Raw genomic sequence first — 23,817 nt, forward strand, 5'->3', positions numbered from 1 at the left:
TTACTGATGAAACTAGAACCCTTAAACAAGAATGCAGGAAATTGGAAAGAAAATGGCGCGCTACCAAGCTTGAGGTTTTCCATCAAACATGGTGTGACAGCTTGTTAAAGTATAAAGCGGCCCTTGCCTCTGCAAAATCGGCCTATCTTCCGAAGGTGATTGCGTCTCAAAAGAACAATCCCAAAGCCCTTTTTGACACTGTAGCATCGCTTACAAGGCAACAGACTACTGCAGATAGTTCGACGCACTCTGCTCATGACTTAATGGTCTTCTTTACTAAGAAGATTCAATGTCTACAGGAAAAAATTGCTAAAGAAATTATTAATACCACACATACTAAAGGGCTGAAATCTACAGATGCACGACAGGGTGGCTGTCCTGGGAAATTGTCCGGTTTTAGTGAACTGTCACTTGATGATCTCAAACAGGTGGTGAATGCGGCCAAACCGACAACTTGCCAGTTTGACCCGCTCCCAGGTTCACTTATTAAAAGTCTTTTTGGCGTCCTTGGACCTTCAGTTCTAAATATTATAAACATATCACTCTCCTCAGGTGTAGTTCCAGCAGCTTTTAGTCCGCCGTTATTAAACCCACACTGAAACGACCCAACCTTGATCCAGAAATCTTAAGTAATTATAGACCTGTGTCAAACCTACCTTTCCTCTCTAAAGTACTTGAACAAGTAGTGGCACAGCAGCTAAATGTTTTCATATCCGAGAATAACCTTTTTGAATCCATGCAATCAGGATTCAGGGCTAACCACTCTTCTGAGACAGCTCTGATCAAGGTAACAAATGATCTCCTACTGGCAAAGGTTTCTGGCGCTTCATCACTTTTGCTGCTGCTGGATCTTAGTGCTGCTTTTGACACAGTGCACCACAATTTCCTACTAGAACGGTTGGAAAAATGGATTGGTCTCTCAGGAACCGTCCTCTCGTGGTTCAGATCCTACCTCTCAGATAGGACGCACTGTGTTAAATATGGTGAAATGACATCTGAGCCCTTTAATGTTACCTGCGGTGTTCCGCAGGGCTCAGTGCTTGGCCCCCTTCTTTTCAGCATTTACATGCTTCCATTAGGTGATATTATTCGCAAGTACAATATCAGCTTCCACTGCTACGCAGACGACACTCAACTATATCTTCCGTTGGAGGAATCTCCCACACTAAACTGTGGAAATTTGGAGGCCTGCCTCATTGAGATAAAAGAGTGGATGTCACTTAATTTCTTGCGTCTGAACTCTGAAAAGACCGAAATGTTAGTCATTGGTCCATCTAAATGCCGTGATATATTCTCAAAAACTGCTGTGAACATTGACAAATGTCACATCACACAGAGTGACTCAGTTAAAAATTTAGGTGTCATATTTGACCCTGATCTATCCTTTGAAATGCATGTAAAGATAATTACTAGAACCGCTTTCTTCCATCTTCGTAACATTGCTAAAATCCGTTCAATACTGTCTCAGTCTGATGCGGAAATTATAATTCATGCGTTTGTTACCTCCCGTCTCGATTACTGTAATGCACTACTCTCTGGTCTCCCGAAGTCTAGAATCAAGTCACTTCAGCTGGTACAAAATGCCGCAGCGAGGCTTTTAACTAGGACAAAAAGTACGATCACATAACACCGATTTTGGCTAACCTGCATTGGCTCCCAGTTAGCCATAGATGTGATTTCAAGGTTCTCTTAGTATTATACAAAATCATACTCGGACTTGCTCCCTCTTATCTTTCAGATCTGATTTGCCCCTACGTCCCGGTCCGAAGCCTACGATCTGAGAGTGCCGGTCTTCTGGTGATCCCAAGAGCAAAGAAGTGTTCTGCTGGTTCGAGAGCGTTCTCCATCCGGGCACCGGTGCTGTGGAATGCTCTTCCCCCTGAGATCCGATCTGCAACCTCAGTGGAAATGTTTAAATCTAAACTTAAAACTCACTTCTGCTCCATAGCATATGAATAACCTACTCTTCTTGTCGGCTGAAAAATAGTCTGTGTAATAATCCGTGAAGCCCTTTGAGACTCTTCGTGATTTAGGGCTATACAAATAAAAATGACTTGACTTGACTAGTACAGTGAAATATTTGACATAACTTTATTTTCAAACATTTTCGACAGACGGTGTGCCTCGGAACTTTTTTATAAGTAAAAATGTATCTTGGTTCAAAAAGGATTAAAAAACACTGAGTTATACGATAAAATGTATATCCATGTTGTATATTTGGATTGGAGTAAAATGACAGTTCTGTTGAATATTAAAAAAGTATTGTGCGAGTCATTAATCTTGGTGCGGCACACGATTTACAAGGAAGTTTGAATGAGGCACTCCACACCAAAAAGTTTGCTGACCCCAGTTCTAGAGGAATGGTTTTACCTTGTTCAAAACTTCAGGGCTTTTGGAGATTTTCCTTTTTATGTGATGTGCGGTTTCCAAAGAAATTTGTTATCAATTATGACTCCCAGAAATTTATTTTCACTTACATTTTCAATTGATACAATCATAAAGGAAATTGTAGGTTCTGTTTAAAATGGCCAAAAACACTTCTTTGGTCTTATTTACATTTCATGATAAGTTGTTTAGGGCGGCACGGCGGATGAGTGGTTAGTGCGCCGGCGGCACAGTTCCGAGGTCATGGGATCAAATCCAGCTACCAGCCTTCCTGTGCAGTTTGCACATTCTCCCCATGCTTGCGAGGGTTTCCTCCAGTCGCTCCGGTTCGCACCCACATTCAAAAAACATGCATGTCAGGTTAATTGGCCAGTCCAAATTGTCTCTAGGTTTGAATGAGCGATGTGAGTTGTCTGGCACTGTGTGCCCACTCCCCCAAGACAGCTGGAATGGGCTCCAGTCCCCCGCGACCCTACTGAGCATAAGCGGTGCAGATGGATGGATAAATTATTTATAACCATCCATTTTTTTGATAAATTTAAATTCCTTATTAACAGTTGTTACTAGTTCAATATGATCATTGTCACTAAAAAATATGTTTGTGTCGTCTGCGAACAGAATGACAGAGTACTTGAGACACTGCATAAATATCATTTTTGTACACATTGAAAAGTTTTGGATCCCTATGGAACCCCAATCAAGATACCAAGATTGTTTAAGCTGTAATGCCGCATGCGAACATATTGTTCTGTTCGGCTTTGTAACCAATTTTGAGCTTTGCCTCGAATTCCATAATTTTTCTAACTTACCTAGCACACTTAAATGCTATTGATCATGTCGAATGCCTACTTAGGATCCCCAAAACTACCAACGGCATACATTTTCTGGTCGAGGGCATTTGTGATTTCCTCTACTGCCACAATTATCGCCATTCAATGGTTTTTAGCCTTTGGAATCTATACTGATCTACTCTTATTGATGTTTTTCAAGGAATTTTTCTAGTCTTGATTTAAAAAGCTTTTCTAACATTTCGAAAAAATTGGGCTAGTAGCATGGAAATCGGTGTTTATCATTACTTTTAATCAGTTGAAGTTTTACTTTCTATTTTTTGGACAATATGGGCTACTTCCACTGTAGCTGAAGAAACGTTGATTGTAAATATATATGTGTGTAAAATCAGTCAGTCACTTTCCAAATTCCACTAAGGCCAAGGCTAAAGTTATGTATATATCGATGGATACAATGGTTGCATCCACTCAATATGGATATCTGTAACAGCAGCATTTACACCATGGAGGCAGAAAATAAAGCACATACATACAGTGGCTAACAAAACTATTTGGCCCGCTTGAACTTTGTGACCATTTGCCACATTTGAGACTTCAAACATAAACATCTAAAACTGTAGTTTCTTGTGATGCATCGACAATAAGTGGGACAGAATCATAAGATGGAACACAATTTATTAGATATTTTTAACTTTAACAAACGAGAAAAGTGGATGTGCAAAATTTTTCAGCCCCTTTACTTTCAGTGCAGCAAACTGTCCAGAGGTTCAGTGAGGATCTCTTAATGATTCAATGTTGATCTAAATAACTAACGATGATAAATGGAATCCACCTGTGAGTAATCAAGTCTCTGTATAGATGCACCTGACTGTGATAGTCTCAGAGGTCTGTTTAAAGTGCAGAGAGCATCATGAAGAACGAGGAACACACCAGACAGGTCCGAGAAACTGTTGTGGAGAAGTTTAAAGCTGGATTTGGATACAAAAAGACTTCCTAAGCTTTAAACATCCCAAGGAGCACTATGCAAGCAATAATACTGAAATGGACACTGCAAATCTACCAAGGTCGGGCGGTCACCCTAAACTTTCAGCTCATACACGGAGAAAACTGACCAGAGATGCAGCCAAGAAGCCAACGATCACTCTGGATGAACTGCAGAGGTAGGAGAATATGTCCATAGGACAACAATCAGTCATATACTGTACAAATCTGGCCTTTATGAAAGAGTGGAACGAAGGAAGCCATTTTTTAAAGATATCCATAAAAAGTGTCGTTTAAAGCTTGCCACAAGAAACCTGGGAGACGCACCAAACATGTGGAAGAAGGTGCTCTGGATAGATGAGACCAAAATCGAACGTTTTGGCAACAATGCAAGACGTTATGTTTGGCCTAAAAGCAGCACAGCTCATCATCCTCAACACACCATCCCCACAGTCAAACATGGTGGTGGCAGCATCATGGTTTAGGCCTGTGTTTCTTCAGCAGGGACAGGGAAGATGGTTAAAATTGATGGGATAATGAATGGAGCCAAATACATGACCACTCTGGAAGAAAACCTGATGGAGTCCATAAGAGACTTGAGACTGGGACGGAGATTTGTCTTCCAAAAAGACAATGATCCAAAACATAAGGCAAAAGCTACAATGGTATGGTTCGCCAAAAACATATCAAGGTGTTACAATGGCCAAGTCAAAGTCCAGACCTCAATCCAATTGAGAATCTGTGGAAAGAACTGAAAACTGCTGTTCACGAACTCTTTCCATCCAACCGCACTGAGCTCGAGCTGTTTTGCAAGGATGAATGGGTAAAAATATCTGTTTCTCGATGTGCAATACCCCAAGCGACTTGCAGCTGTAATCGCAGCAAAAGGTGGCGCTACGAAGTATTAACTCAATAATGGGGCTTAATCATTTTGCACACCCACTTTTTCGTTTTTTTTTTTTTTGTTAAAAAAGTTTAAAATATTCAATGAAATGTGTTCCACTTCATGATTTTGTCCCATATTACAGTTTTATATCTTTATGTTTGAAGTCTGAAATGTGGCAAAAGATCAAAGTTCAAGGGGGCCAAATAGTTTCACAAGTCACTGTATGTCCCAGAGAAAATACAAGGCTTTTTTTGCAAGCAAGAAAGAGTTTGCGTGTATGATTTATCCATGTTGTACAAGTCCCACAGTGCTTTGGGTTATGAAAAAAATAAATAAATTGTGAACTGCAGTTGAGCGGCAACAGACCATAATTGGGCATTGTTTAACCATCTCAGCGCACCACCAGGAATGGACATAGATAATGTAGTTACTTGGATTCTTTGGCTTTCATGAGTACATCAAAGGAAGACATTGTCAGTTTGCTCTTCTGTGGAATATAAATGGAAAACAAAATCAATTTTGTTTATTGAAAATTAACTGTAAATGATTTTCTCTGCCACAGGCCAGATCAGGCCCTAAAAACAGATTGAACAGTGTACTGATGTTTCAGTCTTATCGTCGTCAGGCAATAAAATTAGAAGCAGCACATCTCGAACCCCATAAAAATATGTATATGGGTGCTGCAGCAACTAATAGGACGACAAACAGCATGCTGCCTTTCAAAATGTTGGAATTAGATTTTTTGTTTTTCCATTGTACTTTCTAATGTATCGCCAACTTTTTACTACAACACCAATCCCTCCACAAAGTCATTGTTATCTTATAACAAAGCTCATATCATGGAAAAAGTAATGTTGGGATTAGCTATGACTACATTTCGGGCTGTCAATGTATTTTTAATCAATTATTGTTCATATCATAATTCGATTCATTAGGCCCATGCACATTTATACGCAAACAATACACAATCAATGCAGACTTCTTCTGGTGTTGTCTGGTAGCAATCAAAGCAAATGTGAATCTATATGTAAAAACACCCTCAGTTTGACCGTTGCCGTTGGCTTACTGGATCTCTAGCTGCACAAAAAAAGACTCAAGCTGAGAAAATTGATGTAATGTCATGTTCACCACATAATTCAGTGCATTTTAAATAGGTAAGACCCTAGGCCTATGCACTGTATGCATCATCTAAGGATCCATGGGTATAATGGATCGGATCCGGCGCACTCGACGCCGCTATATGGGTACGATTCCTGGTGAATCTACATGTAAATATGATCACTGATGTGTTTCAACTGGTGCACATTTAAGGCCACTTTTTTGTGCAAGCTTAGGCCTTACAGTTTTATTCCAAGAGCCTTACAGTCCGGTGTGTCTTATACATGGAAGCAAATGCAACAAAAGACTTTCTTGGGGGGTGCCCCTTATGGTGCAGAAAATACGGTAGAAGCCGGGGCTGAGCGAGCAGGTATGTGGGTGTTTGGCACTCATTACAATCTTCCCAGGCCACAAATGATCATATTGATGGCATCTGCTAATGCTAGTGTTAGCGTGACAGATGGTAAGTACAAGCTTGTTCACAGCAAGAGTCACCAGCTGAAAAAATTCCTCACGGAGACTCTGAGGCACAAGTTTCCTAACAGAGCTTCCTGTCTAAGAGCCAAGTGGGATTGTGACATCGACTTCACGTGACCGAGATGTTTTGTTGTGTTGGTGACACAGTCCACCGACCAGTTTTGTCTTTTCCTGTGGACGCAGTTTATGGGAATAGCCAGCTAATGGCAATTAGTTACCCTCCCTGCTCATGTGTAACAAATGCTTCTATTTGCTTGATAGCGGTTTCCATGAACCGGTGATCGCCATGATGAAGTCTTTGCGACTTAGGTCAATTTATTTGTTTTTAATCCAAGATGAAAATAATGATAAAAATGTTTTGGACATATGGAAAGAATGGATGAAGGCAGTTTGACTAAAAGTTGGTGGGGCAGAGTTGGTGGGCAATAGAATGGGCCTTCCTTTCAAATATGGTTTGATGGATGGGGTGAAACGTGTTTTGGAGGTAAGGTTGGTTAATCAAGTGTGTGTGCTAGGGATAGATGTGAATGGCGAATGACAGTTAAGAATGATAGACGCATATGATGCTGAGGGGGTAAACCAGTGTATGCTGTCGGGTCCCTGTGCAGATGAAGGGTTGCATTGCAGAGCAACTCGCCCCTTGTTTTTATATGGGCTTAATTTTCGGTGTCAGGTTGGGAAGAGCAAAGGGGAATAAATGTATGATTAGTCTGTGTGTGTTCTTGACTCTAGTCCCCTACGACAAAGGGAGTATCCCTTAAGTGTATCGATAGAAGATGGAAAACGAGGGGAAGGAATAGGGCTCGACCTTAAGTCATTCCCCTTATGTGGCACATGTTGATAGCAAGATATTTCCGGCGTGGGGATAAAATAATCCCACACAGACAATTGTGCACTGGTTTGACGGATGGCATGCTGCTTGGAGTCATTATCAGTTGGCTAGAGGCAAACGTTTTGTGCCAATACTAGCCACAAACAGACACAAAAGATACTTTAACTAATGCGCTTCACATTTGGCAATGCTATCTTTGTCTGGATTATTTAAGATTTTTTTGAGATGGTTAACTATTGTCAGGACCAAAACAGAGAGGAAATGTGGTAATCTGAGTGGTTGTATTTGATGGCAATAATGCATGCTTGTACCGTTTTACTTCTTTACTTGAGTTTTATTAGGAACATCCATTCATCCTTTTGCAGGTGGAAACTTATTACATCTAAACATAACAATGAGGCAGCAATCAGCGTGAATCTTTGCTAAGACGACCTGTTTTCCTCAAATGCATGTTCAATCTGTGCTGGCTTCATCATGCTTAAATCCGTGCCACCCGATTCACTCCCGTTTTTTTTCATCCCCAAAATTGATGAATTCAGAGATTGGTTGCCATACTGCTATTTTTCTGAACACAACCATGAACTATTTGCCCAATTGCAGTTTTTAGAGCGTGCCCATTATGAATGCTGGATCTTGTTTGTTTTCTGAGAAACTACTGCACCTTCTGGCATGTGACAATAAAAAACAGGGATATTCTGTTTAGTCAAATCGCACTGCTATTATTTTAACAAAGCTGTATGTCTCCTATGGTCAAAGTTGGCATGCAAGACGTTTATCCCCTCAAGTGGAAGGTGGTGGCTATTCACATGTCTGCAGCTGCCTGGTTGCTAACAAACACAAGGTAGCTCCGGTTCCTTATTGGAATAGTTGCAGCTTACTGATGTGCCTTCAATAAATTATTTAATGTCTTTTCCATTCAAAGGTGCTGCATACATTTGCACCCGATCCTTTGGAGTCGATGCAGACTGTGAAGGCCTGGCACTCATGAAAATGCACAGATACATTGACTCAGGTCTAAATTAGTCCACTTATGCCTTCTTTCCACAATACCTTTTCCGCATCGCAGCTGGCCACACCACTAGGTCGGCAACAGTCCTCATGTAGGTTTGAGTTCAGGCGATGTTATAACTATCAAAATTAGCCATTACAGCCCTTTGAGACTCTAGGATTAGGGGCTGTACAAATAAATGTGATGCAACATGACTTGACAATCTTCTTTGTTTTCCCAGTATACAACAGGCGGCCAACAGGAAGTAACAGGCTTAGTTTAGATTTCGGTTTGGGTCTAGAATTCTTGCATCGAAAGGAAGTGAGAGTCATGTGTAACACATGTTAGTCACCAATTTGTACTTTGATTACATTAAAAGAGATGAGCTGTACTTGTATTTTGTTTTATTTACTTAATTTCAATATAGAGCATGAGTGGGAGGAGTATAAAGCGAGCCCTGCTCACCAAAGAATCCTTTCATGCCCACAGTTTTTTATTTAGCCTGGGGGAACAAGTTTGGGATTAAACAAAAGAAGGATTTGCACAATGGTGCATTTATTACAACATCATATTTAACTAAGCAAACAAATAGTGAACAGACTATATCTCAGAGTAAACATGGAGGTTTTTGTCGTTTAAAAACAACCTGGTAAGTCAAATAGAAAAAAGGTATTTGCTCAATCAAATGTCACAGATTCTAGAGTTAAACAAAACACTCACTTTAATCACCAATTTTAGTGCAGTGCTTTCCGGCGCCAGACTGCGTCCACTGTATAATCACCTCGGATGTTCATTTGCAATCGGTCCGTCCAAAAAAGTTAAAAGAGCTAACATGGGGTCTAAGACAGGGCACGGAGATACAAAACAGTCTCTCGAGATCCTCAGCTCTGCTCTCAAATCCACATCAACCGGTGGGAAGAACTTCCTGCGTAAAACAAGGGCCAAAAGTAATCCACCAGCAATAAATACATGTACTCAGTTGTGCTAGTCCCAAAGGGAAGAACAAGGTAACTTTCAGCGCATGGTACAATTATAACAAAAGCTAAAGAAAAAGAAACAAGAGGTGCTCAGAGATTGAGGGCGGGTTTTCAAGAGCTTGAAGAAGTGCTGGCAGCCTGAGCTTTTACGGTCAAAATGTTCTTCCGTTTACAGCACAGCAGAGGCCTCAGGCGTCTGGGAAGCCCCCACATATGTCAGGCTCTGGACTATGTGCAGGTCAGTCCCCAGCGGGTCCTTGAGGAGGCCACCTCGAGGTAATGCTTGATAAACCCAGCCCATTTCTTCTACCATGTCCCATTTTTTACACAAGATGTAAGGTAGTCCATATAAAATCCTCAGCTGACATCAGCGTTTAGGAGAAGTGGCCACAAATATTTGTCCTATTTTCAGGAAAATGTCAAATTCTATTTTTTTGCTGCAGAGAAAACACTGACGCTCAATGAACAAAACACACTCTCACACTGAAGAAATATTAAAAAAAATTGTGTTTATTTTTCAAACTGTCAACCTGTTGCAATATACCCTCATGCTATGGACACACCGTACACGATCGGAGGAATTAAGGTAGTGCGTTTAAATTGAAGTCAATCTTATAGGTGCTACCAGGAGGCTGTAGGGTTGAAATAAGTTTAGTTTTCATTTCACTTGAGGCGAAAGCCAATCGGTTTAGTAAAGGGATAAAGGTTAACCACTTAGGTCAGAATCGCAATCACAAACATGCAGCTTTGGGGTAAAAAACAAAACAAAAACATAACAATGGAAGACGACAGATTGACCATTGTGGTTCCCGCGACCCTTGCGAGGATAAGCGACGCAAAAAGTACAATTCATGCAGATTTTTTTTTTGAGTGAACGGCCAAACAAAAAAACAAACGAATGCTTCCCACACAGACACAGCACTGCTCTCGTGAAATGACCCTCGCTTTGTCTGCTTGCTCCCTCAACTGATCGGAAGAGGGTAGAGGGGATACTTAGCAAAGAATCACACTGATCGGCCAGCAACCCTTGACTTGAGATATTTGATGCAAAGTCATATTAGAATCATTCATACTGTATTGTGAGCGGACTCCTGTTCTGTGTTCTTCTGCATCTCGCTGACAAAAATGTCTCCCGTGCCTTCATCGTGCCGCTGAAGCTATGAATCTCGCCCTCTTTCTAGGGCTTTGTTCAAATTGGATCACATTTGAATCAGAATTGTTAGGGATAACAATTTAGTGAATAATGATACTAGTAGTGGCTCATTAGGATAAACATGTCGTAAAATAAATAAGGGGAAAATATTTGCTAAAGGATAAATAAGCAGCTACAAGGTAGTGTTTGGAGACTGTCCTAAGTTGCCTGAAGTATAAACAAACCCAACACTGGTTTCATGACATACACTAAACTACAAATTTGATCAAAAAATAACACAGGCCAGACGTCTGGAAGTTCAATGTGCCAGACTATGCTCAGTAAGCAAAACACCACCCGCTGGCATTATTATCAAGTGTGCAACAGGTGCTACAGGCCTCTAGGAAGGGGGCGAAGAAAATGGATATCCACAATTATGATTGATTAGTGATATTGTTAAAATGGTCATTGTCAAGTCAGACACGCAGAGTGGCTGCTGCACGAGGAAGTAGTTGTCTACCATGTTGAATTGTTGACCTTTAACAATAAGCTGGGTTCTAGTTTTAGAAATTTTCTACACCATACATCTCTCCAACCACTTTGAAATCTACTTATTTAGACACACCTTTGTTTCTTACACAGTGGGGGTGAACGGTTTTGGAAAAAAACTTATTGCGATATTTTAGACCTATTTGCAATTTTAATGCTATATTCGATTTTAAAATAAAAGTGCTGGTTTTGTTTTTTTGTGAGTACTTAATCATAGTGAGCAAAATCATAGAATTTGGTGAGAACCCAGTGGGTGGACAGTCTTTGACAGCAGTATCAAACATGCGGCCTGGGGAATCTTTATTTCTCTTTCAAGTTGTGTAAAAAAAAAAAAAAAAAAAAAAGCTAACAGTTTATTCTTATATTGTATACTGCATTAGTTGTTGCACTGAGAAGTAAATATTTTACTTTACATTTTCTTGTGTCGTTTGTTTTTCAGGGATTCGGACATTAAGAAGTTACTTAGTCTTAACAATTTGAAAGTTTAAATTGGGTAAAGGTTCACTGTAGATTGACAAACACCGGCATGGGGATTGCGGGCATTAGACCACATCATCCCCGCCCACCCGCTCTGTACTAACAGGAGCTGGGCAGGGAGTCAAAAATATGTTAATTAGCCAATAAGCCAATTGACGAGTGAGTGGACAAAAAAGAAAGGCTGTAAGTAGCACACCAGCGCGTTCTCTCTATTGTATAGCGCTGTTACAACCCGAATTGTGGCAATTCCACTTCGCTAAACAGTCTATTACTCAAATCACAAACTATAAATCCATGAAAAAATACGCAGTGTTTTATCATTACACAATCGCACCACCTACCATCACAATTTCATTTAGATTTGGAGTAATTGTGGAGCCCTACCACACAGAGTGGATTTGCACGTGTTGTCTTGCTCAGACAATTTTGCTACTTTTCCACAATAGTGACTTGCACCTGGACACACTTGTTGAGACCAGAGGCGTGTTCAGGAGAGTAATCAGACATGTAGTCGCTTGTTAATCGCTTGCCGCGCACTGCTGAACGTTTTGTAATCGCTCACTGTGATTGCCTTACTGATCCAAAATGGCCGACGACAGTACAATGGATTTCGTTCTACAGCTTGCTTTGAGCGAGTTGGCTGATATGAGCGACAGTTCGCATATTGACACAGTTAAGGTTATCCTAAACGCAGTGGAAGGGTCATACCTGTCTTGCATTGTTCACAAACATTACCAGGCAATGTAAGACGATATATTACATCGCCAACAGCACTCGTCAGGGTGAGATCCTCCATGTTCAGCACTGTCGACGCCATGTTGGAAATCAAAGTAAGCGGTCTTTCTCCCGTGATTACTCGGGCACGCGAGCGCTCAATAATCACTGGCCGTTCAGAAGCTAGCGATAGCTAGCGATAGCAATCGCTCACTCTCCTGAACACGCCTCAGGATGTTAATAGGTCCGTTTTATGTTTGGGAGTCCAGAACCATATCAGCATGGTTCGGAAGTGAGCGTGTTCTGAGCCTCAGCAGGCCATCTTGTAATTGACTGACCAAGTGGGTGTCGTGTTTAGCCCCACTGCCATTTTTGGTGACAACCATATTTGTCAAACATGCTAGCTTACCATGAGCTACCCATTGTTCCTCTATAAAGATCTTAATGACGTGACTTTATAACTTATTCGTCATGGCACTTTTTTAATCCTAAAAAAGTTGTTCCTCTTTACTTTGGAGGTAAAAAACCATGAAAGAACCGGTGTTGTGTAGCTTTTGTTATAAAACCCTCTCTGAAATAGCTCAATTTAATTAGCTTCATTTCCTTCTGCTTTTCCCATGGAAACCAAAGTTGAAAAAAAATCAATTTAGTATAAACAAAACAAAATATAAATCAAAATGTCCCTTGCTACTGTTCTCATTATTGTGATGCAAAGACAAGGACGATTTAAAGACAATACTAAACTTAAAAATACATTAAAAGTCAATGAAGACCGTCTCATGTCTTGGCTGAATTTGTTGTGTGATGGAATTCTGTTCCAGTCATTAGGAAAAGCAGAATTTAAAATGGCTGTTGGGGCAAAGTGTTAATTCCACATCTTGTAGGATTTGAGATGCATGGTCTACACTTAAAATTCTATTGAAATCACTGATAAAAAGGAAATTTTGAATTATAATGTGCTTCAAGTAAAATTGTAATCTAAGAAGGAATTTAGTTGTAAAAAAAAAGGGAGGTCATAAGGGATTTTCTCCCAGTTGGCAACCCAATGCACTTAAATGGATAGCAAGGTTGCCCAGTTCTATTTCCATCCACACATTAAATAACAAGAGCGCTCAGCAGGAAGCAGGTGGCTTGTTTGTCGGGTTGTTTATGCCCAATCCTTCATTGACACACGCATATGCACGCATATGCACACACATCCACACAAACACAAACACGTGGCTGAGCAGGGTGCCATGGCCTGATTAGGCTGCAGAACGGGAGGATAATTTGATGAGTGTGAGGAGGACAAGGACTGCAAAGGGAATAGATAACCGCATAAAAAAGGGCACGACAAGAAAATGCCAAAAAGCTTTAGTCTGTTTGCTTTCTGCACAAAGCGGTGTTTCATCGAAGATCAGACTCTAAGATCCTTCATTTGGCGGCCTAATTAATGCACACAAGGAGGCAAAAAAGGCATCTAGCTGAAAACTCGCTTAGTCTAACCCCCTCCCATTTGTTAGCTGTTCCAAAGTCATTTGAAAATCACACTTTGCAGCCTGATGTCGTGGAAGACTGAGGCATTGTGTGATTCGATTTGCTCCACTCAAAACGGATGCAGCATTTTTTTCTCCTCACAGTCAGGTCAGAAACTATTTCAGTCATTGCGTTAAATCAATGAAACTAAAACAACATCATAACTCGACAGTGGCTCAAGTTTAGTCAAAGGTGAGTGATGCAATACACACCACAGCTGCCGTTCTGTTATTGCCCGTGGCATAGTCTTTAAATAAAACTAAAAACGGAAATGAATCATGGGGGCATCAGCTTGCCAAGAGATGCCTTTTCCATACTAAAGCCTTAAATTTGCTACCATTTTATTCTGGCATCAGTTCCTCTGTCATTGTTTGAAGTATACTCGCATATATGTACTGTGTTTCAAAATTATATGTAATTGACACGGAAAAAAAACAGTTTCACAAAAAGCCTCAAGAAAGAGAATCTATGAGAGTGCTGACACACTTCAAAGCAGATCAATCCCAAAAATTCCCAAGGTGCACTTAAAGCAGAGAGCAGATCACAAGCCAATTACTCACAGTCACACGTCTTCCTTAGATCATTTTCCCATCTCATCACTTTAAATCCTTCGTCAACACTTGACTCACATCACCTTTAGAAAGTTAACAAAAGATCCACCCCTCTTGCGATTAGCATAGCAGGCCAGAAAACGGACACATCACCTTCGATTTACAAACCGGTTCCCATGAATCAGTCATTAGCATAATCCGCTTTGATTAAAAACCAAAGAGATGGCAAGCTGTGTTTACGCAACTCCTGGTGGAAACTGCATGTGAAATGTATGCGAATGTGTTGGCTTGGCAAGAGCACAGACCAACTTGGCGGCTAGCCGCAAATCAGAAAAAGACGTGCCAGCTCACCAAACGCCTGTCGTGGTGGAGCCTTTGGGGTGACAAAAAAAAAATCCAGTAATAGGAACAAGAGGCCTTTTGCTTTATCTACATTTTTCTTCACATGCCCTATCATTTTACAGGCTTGAGGCACACTTTCCGGACAAATTTCAACAGGTTACCTAGTGTTCTCTTTTATTTATGTTTACTATGTTTGTGTACTGTGACCCAATGCTAAATCTATCCCACCCTGGTCATCCTGGAAGGGGGATTACCACTTGTGAGGCTACTTCTCAAGGTTTCTTTCTTCCTCACGCTGAGGTTTTGAGTTTTTCCTTGCCCGCATGTTGGTTTAAGATCAGGTGATTGTGTAATTGTAATCCTGTGCAGTCCTTTGAGACGTTTTTGTGATTAAGGACTATACAAAAAAAAAATGTGACTTGACTTGACTATTTTAGATGGCAATGTGGACTGGAAAAAGGTAATTTTATGCCGTGGTTCTCAACTGGTTCAACTTGAGGAACTACTTTTCCCACCCTAATTAAAAGCTGCGACCCAAATCAAGAAAAAAAAATACTATTCTCAAATTTACAAAATAGAATAAAAGGATTGTGCAGTTTAAACCATACATAGATTAAATTCAAATTAAAAAGAAAAATACCAGAAAAAACGACTTCAACTAATAATATAATGATCCAATACCCGCATTTCCAATGAAATCCAAAGTGCTTCACTTCTTTGTCTTTAAGATAATAAAATCCATCTTATATTTTCTCCACTGCATCTATGTTTGGCCGTACTCAAAGTGGTAAACCAACTTTATCGGTCTTTATTTGCGATGTGAAATGATGTTTGTCAAGTCGCAATTGCTTTGATTTATCACCATTTACTGTTAAGAAGTTTAAATTACACACTTTTATGAGCAATATCTTACCAAGGTAGATCCTCGCTACACACTAAAAACGGGCCCACAACCCACTTTGGGTCAAACGGTCTTAGACATGCAGTGAAATGTTGTGATTCAGACGTATAAAGTTGTGAGTTTCTGCTTACCTAGTTTTCAAGATTTAACTGTCAAAGTGGTCTACTGCCCGAGCTCAGGTGGCAGTCCAGTCAATTGTAACTTTAAGTACAGTATCACACAGTCACACAGATTCAAAGAGTTTCAAATTTTACTCTGAAACAAAGCCTTTGTTTTTATCCATGCTAACAAAGCCACAAGTGCATCAAGTCATTGATGGGAAGCAATACATCTTACTAGGCATTTTGTTACTTGTGATAAAAGGGCAGTCAGCCATTCAAAGCTGAACTCATGTTTGGCTAGCAAACCGAAGACGGGCTAAAGCCATTTTCAGCCGACACATATAAAGTCTGTCATCAAAAAAGCAGACAATGAGAAATTTGAGTAGGTTGGAGGAAGTGGGATCCAAACTTTTGAACAAAATGGTGTGCTATTGTATGTCTCTAAAATTGTGTCAATGAGTAAGAATTCCACATTAACACCAGCAGTTGAAATGCACGCCTTTTTGTTAAAAGCCTCCTTTAATGTTTTTATTTGGAAGTTGTTGCTTTTCGACAAGAATGTATGGCAACTACAAACCTTAGGATAAGAATATTAAACAAATCTTGTAATCCCCAAATAAATTATTATAACTCTAAAAAAATGAATCTGAAAATCTAATTGTAACTAAATTAAAAAAGGAAGACATGATTCATCAAGTCTTCAACGCAATTACTTTTAATTTCTTCATTGACACAAATGTGATCCACTCCTGCAGCTTGTTTTGTTCCCATTGAGAAGAAACACTGCTTGTCTTCTGTATTTCTCAAAACAAGTTCGATCAAAGACAGCCTCGGGCAGATCTCACATATGATGTCCCGAATAACGCGTGGATAACACTCATTCTTCATAAATTATAGAAAAGCAGGGAATGTCTAACAAGGCCTGAGCTTGGCTGGCTTGAGTCATCGAACGAGGCTCTCATGGTCGGCGTAATAGGTCTGGCTGCAAAAAAACAGAAAAGCTTAAGTCCTCGCCGCGCGCTGCAAAGAATGCATTTGGAGGTCAGCTCCATTGAACTTACAAAACCTGCCCTCAGAATGTGGGCCTATTTAAGTGCAGATTCGGCAAAGGGAGATTCTAGTAACATAGAGTGCCTCCCTCAAACATGTAACAATTTCATTTTCTGCATGAGTCACTCATATCCTCAGTTCACTGAAGTGAATCAAGGCTCCTACAGACGCTAACTACTCAGTTGAGAGTTGCTACAGATTCTGGGACAACCACTACATTCAAGCTACAGTTAATACAGTACAAAAAAACAAAAATTAGTAACATTGTTGTTCTTTGCAGCATTGTAAGGATGCTTCCACCTCCCGTTTGCCCATTAATGGTTGACTGACTACTGGAAGAAAAGCCTTCGTTAGGTGGCTATACTAATCTTGAAAAGTAGTTGACTTGACAGTAATAGTAAGCGTACCGTATTTTCCGCACTATAGGGCGCACCGGGTTATAGGGCGGACCCCCAAAAAATAGTTTTTGGTCCTTTATCTTCCATAGATAAGGCGCACCGGATTATAAGGCGCTACAATGGGAACGTCGACAAAACAGTCAGATGATTCAGTCAAACTGATTACCCCTTAACATTCCCAAAGCTTGCAAAGAAGCAAATACGTGTCGTAGACACGAGCTGATGTGGTGTCCGTACGATGTCACTTAAATGCATCATTTCAAATATCATTCGGAAGGTAAAAGTCTTGGGATTCAAGAAATGCCAACGATTCCTTAGTTTCTATTTTCTTTTTCGCTCGCAACTTTACTGTGCATATGACAATAAACACTTGGAATTGAGTTTAATTCACTCAACTCATCACAGAAACATCAGGATCGTTCTAAAACAAGATACCGGGAAAATATAAAGCCACATAGCTCACCTACAGTGCATCCGGAAAGTATTCACAGCGCTTCACTTTTTCCACATTTTGTTATGTTACAGCCTCAATCCAAATTGTATCAATTTAATCTCTTGTCTCAAAATTCTACACAAAATACTCTATTATGACAATGTGAAAAAGTTTTTTTTTACTTTTTTTTGAATTTATTAAAAATAGAAAACTAAGAAATCACATTTACATAAGTATTCACAGCCTTTGCCATTAAGCTCAAAATTGAGCTGAGGTGCATCTTTTTTCCACTGATCATCCTTGAGATCTTTCTACAGCTTAATTGGAGTCCACCTGCAGTAAATTCAGTTGATTGGACATAATTTGGAAAGGCACACACCTGTCTATATAAGGTCCCACAGTTGAGTGTGCATGTCAGAGCACAAACACCAAGCAAGAAGTCAAAACAACTGTCTGTAGACCTGCGAGACAGGATTGTCTTGAGGCACAAATCTGGGGAAGGATACAGAAACATTTCTGCTGCTTTGAATGTCCCAATGAGCACAGTGGCCTCCATTATTCGTAAATGGAAGACATTTGAAACCACCAGGACTCTTCCTAGAGCTGGCCGGCCTTCTAAACTGAGCAATCGGGGAAGAAGGGCCTTGGTCAGGGAGGTGACCAAGAACCCGATGGTCACTCTGTCAGAGCTCCAGCGTTCCTCTGTGGAGAGAGGAGAGCCTTCCAGAAGGACAACCATCTCTGCAGCAATCCACCAATAAGGCCTGTATGGTAGAGTGGCCAGACTAAAGCCACTCCTTAGTAAAAGGAACATGGAAGCCCGTCTGGAATTTGCCAAAAAGCACCTGAATGACTCTCAGAGCATGAGAAACAAAATTCTCTGGTCTGATGAGATAAAGATTGAACTCTTTGGTGTGAATGCCAGGCACCATGTTTGGAGGAAACCAGGCACCGCTCATCACCAGGCCAATACCATCCCTACAGTGACGCATGGTGGTGGCAGCATCATGCTGTAGGGATGTTTTTCAGCAGCAGGAACTGGCAGACTAGTCAGGATAGAAGGAAAAATGAATGCAGCAATATATAGAGATATCCTGGATGAAAACCTGCACCAGAGCGCTCTTGACCTCAGGCTGGGGCAAAGGTTCATTTTTCAGCAGGACAACGACCCAAAGCACACAGCCAAGATCTCAAAAGATTGGCTTCAGAACCACTCCGTGAATGTCCTGGAGTGGCCCAGCCAGAGTCCAGACTTGAATCCGATCGAACATCTCTGGAGAGATCTGAAAATGGCTGTGCACAAACGTCTCCCATCCAACCTGATTGAGCTTGAGACTTATTGCAAAGAAGAATGGGCAAAACTGCCTAAAGATAGGTGTGCTACATTTGTGGGGTCATATTCAAAAAGACTTGAGGCTGTATTTGCTGCCAAAGGTGGATCAACAAAGTATTAAGCAAAGGCTGTGAATACTTATGTAAATGTGATTTCTTGGTTTTCTATTTTTAATAAATTCAAAAAAAGTAAAAAAAAAAACTTTTTCACATTGTCATAATGGACTGTTTTGTGTAGAATTTTGAGATAAGAGATTAAATTAATACAATTTAAAATGAGGCTGTAACATAACAAAATGTGGAAAAAGTGAGGTGCTGTGAATACTTTCCGGACGCACTGTAAGTTCTCACGTTCAATAATGATACGCAACCATGGTCTTTTTACAACGGTGAGTGTAGTAAATCCAGGAGAGTAAAATATTTACAAATACAGACTAATGAAACATGTTTCTTTATGGCGTAGTTTAGCAAGCTTGCTATTCACTCATCTTTTTCGGCTAATTGCAGGGTTTGTTTTGGCCCTCTAGCCTATCCGAGGCTCTGAATAACTTCAGCCAATAGCGATAGATTTAACTGATGATTGACACATCTTTTTCGGCCAATTGCAGGGTTTGTTTTGGGCCTCTAGCCCAGGGGTGGCCAACCCGGTCCTCAAGAGCCGCATGTCCTGCATGTTTTGGAGGTTTCTCAGGTGATGCAAATTTTAAGATTGTTTGCAAGCTGTGCGGGAGCTTGATAATGACCCAGGTGATTGGGATCGTCTGTATTTGAACAGAGAAACTCCAAAAACATGCAGGACATGCGGCTCTTGAGGACCGGGTTGGCCACCCCTGCTAGCCTATCCGAGGCTCCGAATAACTTCAGCCGATAGCGATCGATTTGACTGATGATTGACACATCTTTTTCGGCCAATTGCAGGGTTTGTTTTGGGCCTCTAACCTATCCGAGGCTCTGAATAACTTCAGCCAATAGCGATCGATTTAACTGATGATTGACACATCTTTTTCGGCCAATTGCAGGGTTTGTTTTGGGCCTCTAACCTATCCGAGGCTCTGAATAACTTCAGCCAATAGCGATCGATTTAACTGATGATTGACACATCTTTTTCGGCCAATTGCAGGGTTTGTTTTGGGCCTCTAGCCTAGCCTATCCGAGGCTCCGGATAACTTCAGCCGATAGCGATCGATTTAACTGATGATTGACAAATCTTTTTCGGCCAATTGCAGGGTTTGTTTTGGCCCTCCAGCCTATCCGAGGCTCCGAATAACTTCAGCCAAAAACGATCAATTTAACTGATGATTGAGACATCTTTTTCGGCCAATTGCAGGGTTTGTTTCGGCCCTCTAGCCTATCCGAGGCTCCGAGTAACTTTAGCCAATAGCGATCGATTCAAATGATGATTGACACATTGGTTAGCCAATGAAACGCCGGTATATAAATCCCAGCATACACCGCGGACTACTCCACGTTCGGGGGAAAATCGAGTCGGCAGCTGTTGCGTAAGTTGCGAGACCTTGCGATTTAATATTGAGCCATATATATAAGGCGCACTATATTATAAGGCGCATGGTCAGCTTTTGAAAAAAATTAAGACTTAAGACTTTTAGGTGCGCCTTATAGTGCGGAAAATACGGTAATTGTGCAACCAATTACTTCACATTGGTAGGCCTTCTGCACCTGCTAAAGTACACCAAACAGCACAATTACAGGTTGTGAGCGTGCAGTACCACCTCATTATGTTCAGGTCATCTTGTCATGAAAGCCCAAAGGGAGTAAGTAAAGCAAGCTCCTTCTCTGGGGTTGGTCATGTGACATTAAAATATTTCAGATGTTCACCGACAACATTTAACAAGTACTAGAAACACAACATGCAATGTTTAAGTTTTATAGGGATTCATTTATTCATGTTTTTACCCTGAGCAGCAGAACTAAAACCCCATCATGACATAAAAGGTTAATGTCCAGAAGCTCTTAAGTATTGAGAATTTGCAATCAGATGCTTTATAATATGATACAAAGGCTTGAAGAATAAGAACGAAATGACATCAGTTCACAAAAAGTGGGATGAATCGGTCTTGGATTGAAGGCATAGCACCTGCAAATACTGGTATTGGCTGCTGTCATGTGGCGATGTTACAAACAATTTTATGTTTCTCTAGGGAACATTCTACATTGGGATACTGCACAGTGTCCATTGTTTAAGAGATTTATCATTGAGTGGGGGGAGTCACGTGAAGGAAACACATTTGAGGAAACTTTACTTGCGATCAAGGACTACTTGAGTAGCATTCTTGTGGTCCAGTATGAGTCAGAAGAAGGGAAGCGTACACTTCTTGGACCTAACTATGCACCTCCTAAACAGTTCTGTTCAAGCCCAGGACATAAAAAGTTTTTTTCTTTAACGTGGCCCATTTGGGTTTTGCCAATACCACCGCAGAGGAGGACTGACTGACAGTTCGCCACTTGGCTTTCAAGGAGGAATAAAGACGAGCGAATGGGTTGATGTCGTGGAACGCATGTCAAATCCCACAGTTGGCTAAATGTTGAGGATGGTTGGATCGATCCAAATATCATAATCGATACGAAGCAAGAACTTTATTGTATCTATACTTCACCCATACACAAAAATTCTTCAAAGCACTGCTTCTACATGTAGATAGCACTTTCCTCTCACAAACCCAGCGCCCTCAGCCACTCTCCAAGTCTATGCCTGTTTGTGTGACTGACAGACACTTATAGCAACTCTCCCTACCTGGCCTGCTGCTGTATCTTTCCTGATCATGACATCTCCAAGCAAAAAGTATTGGTATTGAATCATTATCGCTCAATACTAAAATTCCCAGGATCGCACACCCCTACCCAATGCTAAAAATGGGAGGCCTTTCTCTTGTTCGGGAGGGTTGAAGCAACAGATTGAGCACTTGATGTCCTTGATGTCACCCTTTCAGCTGCACAAGCGTCGAGACGACTACAAATGGGCAGCATGTGCCCTATTTTTCTTCAATTAGATATTGATCAACCAAGTCGTGAACTGCTATAACAATATCATTTTTTTCTATTTTACGTCGAACTTGCGCTCACGTCGGTAGGCAACGGTAGGGCTTAAGAAAAAAGGGGGTGCTAAGGAAAGAAGGCCAGCGGAGAGCATCAGGGCAGGCGAGACGCCAGGCCGCGTTTGCAACCGCTTAAGCTTCTCCTTCACTGAGCCAGCAAGGGAAAGGCAAAGTGGGGGTCTCCCCTCAAACGCTTCCGAAGGCCAACAACAGTGTGAATGCCGATTTCATGCCACACTTGGAGGCGCGTCCAAACCCGCCTCTGCAGAGAAGATGAGCGCGACGACAATCACAACAATAATAAAAGCTGTCGAAGCGCTTTCGAGATGTGCGCCGACAAAATAAGCTAACGCCAGCTAGCACGGCGACGCAAACGCTTTTATCTTTTTATTCGACCATTAAAAGATTCTTGCCAGTTAAACGGCGCTGGTACATTTCGAGTGTGATGAAGAGACCAAACCAAGGAGGCGGCAAGGTGAACCAACATGTTGCCCCGTCGTTCGACGCCTTAAAATACACAACATGAAGTGAGATGGCACTAACCTTGATCCGCACGCCTTCTCTTAGCCACTTGTTACGAAGGAAAGCCGACTTCATAGAGTCTCGAGCGAGTTTCCCGGATACTCGCAAACAAAAACGAGGTGAAGGGGAAAAAGAGCGGAACAAATAGGTGAGATGCGCCGTAATAGAGCGCTAACAGCGCGTATCTCAGCGGCCAAACAAAAGCTTGCCACAAACACCTCGCCTCTTCTTGTTCCAAAATGGAGCGAGGCGGCTCCCACGCCACGTCAAGTGAAACAACTCATCTCCTCCGTGGGCTGGCGCTTACCCCGCTCCGCACCCTGAAAGCTTATCCCTTCTTTCCCCTTCCTTAAAAAATGTTGAGCACGTGACAAGTCTTCGTCTAGCAAATGTCTGCGGGGAAATGGGGACGGTTTACAAACTGGGGGGCGTGGAAGCCCGTTGGCCCATAGGGGGTCTCGAGTTTGAACCTTTCCGGCAAGTGATCATCAAGATTTCTGCATACCCGTCAACCTCCAGGGCTCCATGCCCTTACAATGTTGTATTTTCCCTTACAGAATACAAAATAATCTAACACCATATTTTTTCTCAAACGTGTTTATTTATGTAGTTCAACATGTTATATTGTACATGTGTTTAGTTATATCACATATATTGTTAATTAACATTTTGTTGTGAGATACGGAGTTGCTCGACATGAATGAGGTTTATTATAAAAAAAGTTAAAAATAATAATAATAATAATAATAATTTCCTTGTATTGTCATTCTGTGTAACAATGTACACAGAACGAAATGTCAATTGCACCTGACCCGTTGTAGCGAGCCGATGCAGCCGCAGCCCAGTCTCAAAGCGGGCGCCTTACCATCTAGGCTAAAATGAAGTAGCTTAAACGTTCATTGTAGAATGAAAAAATACATGCAAATATAATTATGTAGAATAATCTCATCTTATCTCATCTCATTAGCTACACCGCTTATCCTCAGTAGGGTCGCAGGGGTGCTGGAGCCCATCCCAGCAATCATCGGGCAGTGAGCAGGGGACACCCTGAACTGGTTACCAGCCAATCGCAGGGCACTCGGGGACAGACAACTCACTCGCTCATTCACACCTAGGGACAATTTGCACCGGCCAATTCACCTGAAATGGATGTTTTTGGAATGTGGGAGGAAACCGGAGTGCCCGGAGGAAACACACGCAAGCACGGGGAGAACATACAAACTCCGCACAGGAAGTCTGGAGCTGGATTTCAACCCACGCAGGAGGTTCCCAAGACATGAACTGTGCCGCACATGCGTTAACCACTGCTCCACCGTGCTGCCCATGTAGAATAAT

At 41.4% G+C, this 23,817-nt stretch overlaps 1 protein-coding gene across 1 annotated transcript in view; it reads right to left on the reverse strand.

The window, feature by feature from the left end:
- The window catches only part of pkig (protein kinase (cAMP-dependent, catalytic) inhibitor gamma), a 29,273-nt gene extending 6,395 nt beyond the window's left edge, over nucleotides 1-22,878 (reverse strand). The window contains exon 1 of the mRNA XM_088332378.1: nucleotides 22,504-22,878. The gene's annotated coding sequence lies outside the window, so the exon portion shown is untranslated. The remainder of the gene's footprint in view (nucleotides 1-22,503) is intronic.
- Nucleotides 22,879-23,817: the final 939 nt, after the last annotated feature.

This window comes from Urocampus carinirostris, chromosome 3, assembly GCF_059441175.1.
Source record: "Urocampus carinirostris isolate Australia breed hairy pipefish chromosome 3, RoL_Ucar_1.0, whole genome shotgun sequence".
Taxonomy (NCBI): domain Eukaryota; kingdom Metazoa; phylum Chordata; class Actinopteri; order Syngnathiformes; family Syngnathidae; genus Urocampus; species Urocampus carinirostris.